At 47.0% G+C, this 6,000-nt stretch overlaps 1 protein-coding gene across 5 annotated transcripts in view; it reads left to right on the top strand.

Moving 5' to 3' along the window:
- Nucleotides 1-1,094: 1,094 nt before the first annotated feature.
- SPIN1 (spindlin 1) overlaps nucleotides 1,095-6,000 on the top strand; it is a 63,037-nt gene continuing 58,131 nt past the window's right edge. Inside the window, exon 1 of one of the 5 annotated variants that reach the window (XM_021530430.3) lies at nucleotides 1,095-1,192. The gene's annotated coding sequence lies outside the window, so the exon portion shown is untranslated. Of the gene's footprint in view, nucleotides 1,428-1,906; nucleotides 2,446-6,000 lie in introns of those variants that run through there. The other 4 variants (XM_021530429.3, XM_077790544.1, XM_021530431.3 and 1 more) reach the window with 4 other exon arrangements.

Raw genomic sequence — 6,000 nt, 5'->3', positions numbered from 1 at the left:
AGGTCTGTCCTTTAATGATTTACCAAAGTGACAAATTAGGATTTGATGACACTGTACAATATTTTCATCAGTACATTTCCATATGATTTTACTATTTTCCCCCTCTAATTATTGCCTTAGACAGTTTCATCTGAAAATTTTTGGTATGGCTCACCAAATTTCTTCCTTGTGTTCCACTCCACCTAGATCACGCATGCTTCATGAATTAGAAAACAGTCCCCATTAGGACCAAGAAACATACTACTTTTCTGCTAGGTGTCCTGGTATCTAATGTTAACAGTTGAAAAGATGACACTTAACTGCAGTCTGTCAATTGGTGAACAACTCTTGATTACTTGCAGGTTTTGCATTACTGCTCTCTCCAGTACTGCCTCTCTGTCTGCCAGGGGCATGCAGGACAGCCCTTCCAGAGGGGGTAAGAATTTGTAATTACTGCTTTTGTTCAGCATGGATTTTTGAAGGCTTCCCTATCTTTTTTCATGCCACTATTGCATAGATAAAGATGTTTTCAGGGAAACGTTTAGGTTTTGAGTATTTCTCCCAGTAATGTTGCCTCTCTTGAAATGAGAAGCAAATTTCATACAAAATGCAGTTGTTTACTTGTATTATTTATAAATACTCAGCCTTCTGGCTGCTGCACTACACTCTTGACCTTCTCCAACACCAAACCCGACAGAATTCAAGAAGCGTTTGGACAACGCTCTTAGGCAGACTGCGTGACTCCGTGCGGGGCTGAGAGCGGGACTTGCGGGCCACCACACAGGACATGCAGGGCTGGCTCGGTGACCGCTGCGCACACCCGGCTCGGTGCCCCGCTGCGCACACCCGGCTCGGTGACCGCTGCGCACACCCGGCTCGGTGCCCCGCTGCGCACACCCGGCCGGTGCCCCGCTGCGCACACCCGGCTCGGTGCCCCGCTGCGCACACCCGGCTCGGTGACCGCTGCGCACACCCGGCGGAGGGCAGGCGGCGGCCGGGGCAGTCCCGCCGCGCCGCCCCTGCTCCCGCCGCGCCCCTCAGGCCGCGCTGCCGCCCACGGGCGGGCGGGCGGGGCGGCCCCGCGCCCGCCGCAGCGGGGCGGCGCAGTGCGCCTGCGCGCCGGCAGGGGGGGCCGGCGCGGGGAGGCGGAGGGCGGGCCCCGGCCCTGTGTTTTGAACGGCGCGATGCGGGCGGCTCACTATTTGGCAGGAAGGTGAGGAGGCCTCTATCCTGGCGGCGGAGCTGGCGTAGGGAGAGGGGGATCCAAATGTGGCAGAGGCGAGTTGGAGGCAGCGGCGGCGGAGGGGGACAAGCGAGACGAGGGGAGCGGCCGTGCCCGCCGCCGCCGCTGCTGCCGCCGCCGCCGCCGCCGCAGAGAAGCTGAGCGGCCCGGCTGGGAGGGGCTGAGCGGCAGCCCTGGCACCCCCGGGCGCCCGCCCCGCCGGCAGGTGAGCGACCGGGGCGAGGGAGGGGACGGGGGGAGCGCAGCCCGTCGCGCCGCCCTTGGCCTGGCCCGGCCCAGTACCGGGCAGAGCCGGAGGGAGTCGCTGTGCGGGGACCGGCGCTCCCAGGCCGGCCGCGCCTCGCCTCCCTCGGGCCTCTCATCGTGGATCCCCCGCCCTCCCCGCCCGGAAGCCGCGGGCGGCATCGGGGCCGCGGAGGCTCCGGTCTGGAGGTGTCGTCTCTGTTCTCCCTTTCCCCGCAAGCTCCCTGGCTGCTTGGCAACCCTCCCCCCCCGCCCTTCCGGGCTCCGGGGCTCTGCCGCCCTCCCCCGGCACGGCCCCGCGCCGCATCCACCGCCCGCAGGGGAGCGGTGCCCTCCCCCTCTCCCCGTTGCGGAGCTATTGTGTGCGGGCTGGGGCCCGCTGAGGGGCTGCTGGCGGAGAAGCCTTTCCCGGGGGAGGTGGAGGCGGGAAGGCGGACGAGGGGGGCGTGAGGGCGGCGGGGGAGCCGGGGCCGCGGGAGGCAGCGCCGGCGCGGTGTGTGCGCGCCCCGCTCGCTCCGCGCTGCCGCGATCCTTTGTCTGCCGCGCCGCTTTCCCCTCCTCCCTCGCTCCTTTCCTCCCTCCTCCCTTCCTTCCCTGCCTGCTCCTCTCTCTCCCGGGCTCCCAGCGCTGCTGCAGCTGCAGGTTTGTAAATACTGGACCAACACACACGCACACACACAACATGGCTGACGCTCGCCCTGCTCCTCCAGCAGGGTCTCCGCCTTCTCCCTCAGCCTCTGCTGCTTAGCCGCTCCTCCGTGTAGGCTTTTGTTTCTTCCCCCCTCCCCCTACATCGCCCATCCAAAAAAAAAAGGCCAAAAAAAAACCCAAAAAAAAATCCCCCCAAAAAACACGAGAGGAGAAACAATTCACCCTCCTTATTTGCGAGCATGGCGGGATTTCAAGGGTAAGGATCCTCGCTTTGGACGCTTTCTCCTGTCGTTTTGCTGTTTACAAGAAAATGAAACCTAAAATCGGAGGTGATTTGGGAACCTGACAAGGCCTGGGGCGAGGGAGGAAGGGAGGGAAGGAGGGGGGGAACTGGGTGAGCCCCGCTGAGAGAGGCTTGATTGGAATGTGCGTATCTTTTTCTGGTGTGGGGTGGGGGGCGGCTGATGCACCAAAGTGCTGGCAGAGATAAGAATGCTGTGTTACACTTGGCAGAATGAACTAGGGCCTTTTCTTTCGTTTCAGGACAATTCGGTATAAGCGGTCAGCTCTGGACAATCACATTAAAAAGATCTGAACTAGTTACGTCAGAATAGGCATTGTGTAGGTAAAACCCGTAAAATAGGCGGTTTGGCTTTTTTGCATTTCCTGTATCTCCTTGTTAGTGTCTTAAAAGCTTGCAAAACATGGAATACAAAACCGGAATTTACACTTGTCAGGTCTTCGTCTTGATAGCTTTCTGTCACAAATTAATTTGCCCTTGTGATGACAATAGTACAAACTGAAGCATTTCCTTTCTCCTAAAAGGGGTGCTTTCAGATTTTATTTATTTTGGGGTTTTTTTGTTGTTGTTATTGCTTATTTGTTTGGTTTTTTGTATAAAAGGCATGGTAATGTGAAGTTAAGTGAGCTCCCAAATGAAAACATGACAGCATGCTTTTGACCTCTTTACTAGTGCAAGGCAAATGCTCTTAGTTCAGTACCCTCCACCTCAGTTTTTCAGAGCACCCCCTTCTGGCTTTGATAAATATGTCTTATTTTTTTGCTGCTTGTGACGTAAAACCAAAACTCTTGAAGGTAGTTCAAGCATATCTAAAGTGATCTGCCATGAAACGGTTTTATTTCTAGCTTGTAAATTAAGGGTGAATCATGAAGGTGTGAAGACATGATGCTTTATATTTGCTTTCTAGACATGCTGCTGTAATTCTAAGTGTTTAATTTTTCAAGGATCATACTTAAAGATATGATCTTTACTTATACACATGGATAGCCATAGTTTCTGAGCGCTGCTCTTAAGTAACAAATGGCCTAGCTATGTTGTCTTTTGTCTGCTTTGCTGTAGAAGCTTCTAGTGGAGAAGCGTTGGAATGACACAGTTTTGCAGCTTCTACCGAGATAGAAATATGCGAATTAAATACTGTATATATTAAATACTGTATATGAATACTTCTGTCTGATGGTTTTTCCATCCCCCGTTAATAAGCACTGATTAGCAGACATTTATTATGGAGAAAATAATATATAGAAAGAGTTTACAACAATATAAAACTTAAAAGAAGTCATCCAAATTACAGCATCATTTTGGAATGTGTATCTACGTCATGGCTTCTGGGGCAACTGTTTTAATTCTAGATGGAAAAGTCAGATCAAAAGTCTATAGCCTGGTACATCAGTAAATTCCTGCAGCAGGCAACTGGGTTGTTTTGTTTTTTGTTTTTTGTTTTTTTCAGTCTGAAAGCAATATTACCTAAACTAGAATAGCTTATCTGTTGTAGTTGTCGTTTATTGTGGTAACTACTGCATTTTGAAGTTATGCTCACATACTAACAATGTGAAATGCATTGAAGTATTTAGCTCCTCCCTCAGAATAGGCCTTCAGATACTTAAACCAATTCTTGGGCTGAAGAACAAAATAGAATAAAAATAAGCCATCCACAACACAGTTTAACTCTGTTGCATTGCAGTTTTGTTGCTAGAGCGAGATTTTATTCTGTGAAATTTGTGTCTATTTCATCATCTTCGTGAAGTTTCTTGTCTGTAGCATCTTTACCTTGCATTGTATTTTTTTTTGTGACACTCAGAAGGTTTTTCTTTCTGTCTTGGTTGTGTTGATTTAATTAAAAGTCAATATTGTGGGCCTGGAAATCCCAAAAGGAGCAGATGTAGTTGAAGAACTTGCCAAATCTCTACATCTTCACTTAGTGAAGACCCTCCAGTTTTTTTGCCATTGTGAGTTATGCTAGGCTGTATTCCATTGAATTAAAAACCTGAGACTAGTAAAACCTTCTTTTCAAAAACTGTTTGGCAAATGAAACTGAGGAAAAGGAAGACTGCAATAAATGCAGTCTCAGTGATCAGCTTGCTGGAAAAAGTTAGAAATTAACTATTTTTTTAAAGTGGGCATGCTTTTCAGTAGATCTTTAATCAAGTAAATAATGACTTGCTATAGTTCTAAATATTTATGAAATTACCGAGTAACATACAGTCCTAAAGATAATAACCATTTAGTACGTTCTTATTCAGTACTTTGTATTTTCTCAGTTCAAGTATTCTTTCATCCTCTTCTTACCCAGTATCTTTTCTTGCTATCTGTTGCAAGACTGCACTTTTTGACATGTTCAGATCTGTAAACCAATAGCTGATGCAAGAGCTGCATGTTAATGTTTGACAAATCAAATATTTTTACAAGGGTTCTATTTACTGAAGCAAAACACCTTATTTTTTTCTTGCCTCCTTTCTTCTTTTTTTGGTCCAGTATTAAAAAGATCAAGCTTTGATTTTTTGATGGTGTGCCATGGTAATATGTTTTCATAGCTGACTAATACCAATTCAACAACCTGGTTTAGGAAACCATCTTCGAAAGCTGTTCATTGAAGCTGAACCGAAAGAGAATGCTCTTACAGAAAGTTGCTTCCTGTTGTGTGGTTAGATAGCTTGTTTCTCATGACAGGTGTGAGAGAATTTTTTTGGTTTGTTGTTTTTCTTGTGTTCCTTCTCTTACTGCTCTTCAGAGGTTGGTGATTTTATGATGGAAGGCTGAATGCTGATCTTTCTTGACATGGGTTGTCATTATGAGTATCTCCTGTACATCAAGATGTGTCCCACTTGCTGTTCAGATGCTATCTACATGTGCCACCTGCCTTAAAAGAATGGGGAGTCTGACTTTCCTTTATGAACGCATAGACTTGCTTACATCTGACACGAATATATATTGAGATCTTTAAAACAGTGCAGTTAAGTGGTTTATATTTAGCTATGAACAGTTGATTCTAGAGACAAAAGGGCCTTGTCAGTGATCCATTTCAAACAACGGTGAAATAATTTAATTTGAGCTAACTGCTTTCACTGTCTAGTGGCTGAAGTTAACTTTCAGTTATGTACTACATAACTTAGTAGTAAAAAATCACATTTTTGCTACATAACTTTATGTTATGTAGTAAAAATGTGAATTTGCTGAAGATACACAGAATTCAGGAGGTGAATGGATTTGGCTTTCAGTTTGTGGAAGATGGTTCCACAAATCCAGGTTATATATTTTTATTTTTTTTTTTCTGTAATGTATGTTGTGAAACTGCTGTAAAGCTATGTTAAATGAGGCCTTGAATGACTGACTTGGAAGCCTCACTATTGTAATGGTTCCACAAATTAAATTTATAGAAACAGTAATGATTACCTGTTACGTCTACTAGCTGTAACTGTTGTCTAATCATATTTTAATTTTTGCAGCTATTGCACCTTAGTTGAGATGTTATTAAAATATTTTGATTAATTATACTCTTTTTGATAAGACTTAAAAATCTCTAAAACTTGATTAGCTCTTTGATTGGGTTAGGTTTGGGGGGTTTTTTGGTTGGTTGGTGGTGTGA

The sequence above is a fragment of the Lonchura striata genome, chromosome Z, assembly GCF_046129695.1.
Source record: "Lonchura striata isolate bLonStr1 chromosome Z, bLonStr1.mat, whole genome shotgun sequence".
Taxonomy (NCBI): domain Eukaryota; kingdom Metazoa; phylum Chordata; class Aves; order Passeriformes; family Estrildidae; genus Lonchura; species Lonchura striata.
The sequence above is the reverse complement of the archived record's forward strand: the minus strand, read 5'-3'. Positions and strand labels throughout refer to the sequence as shown.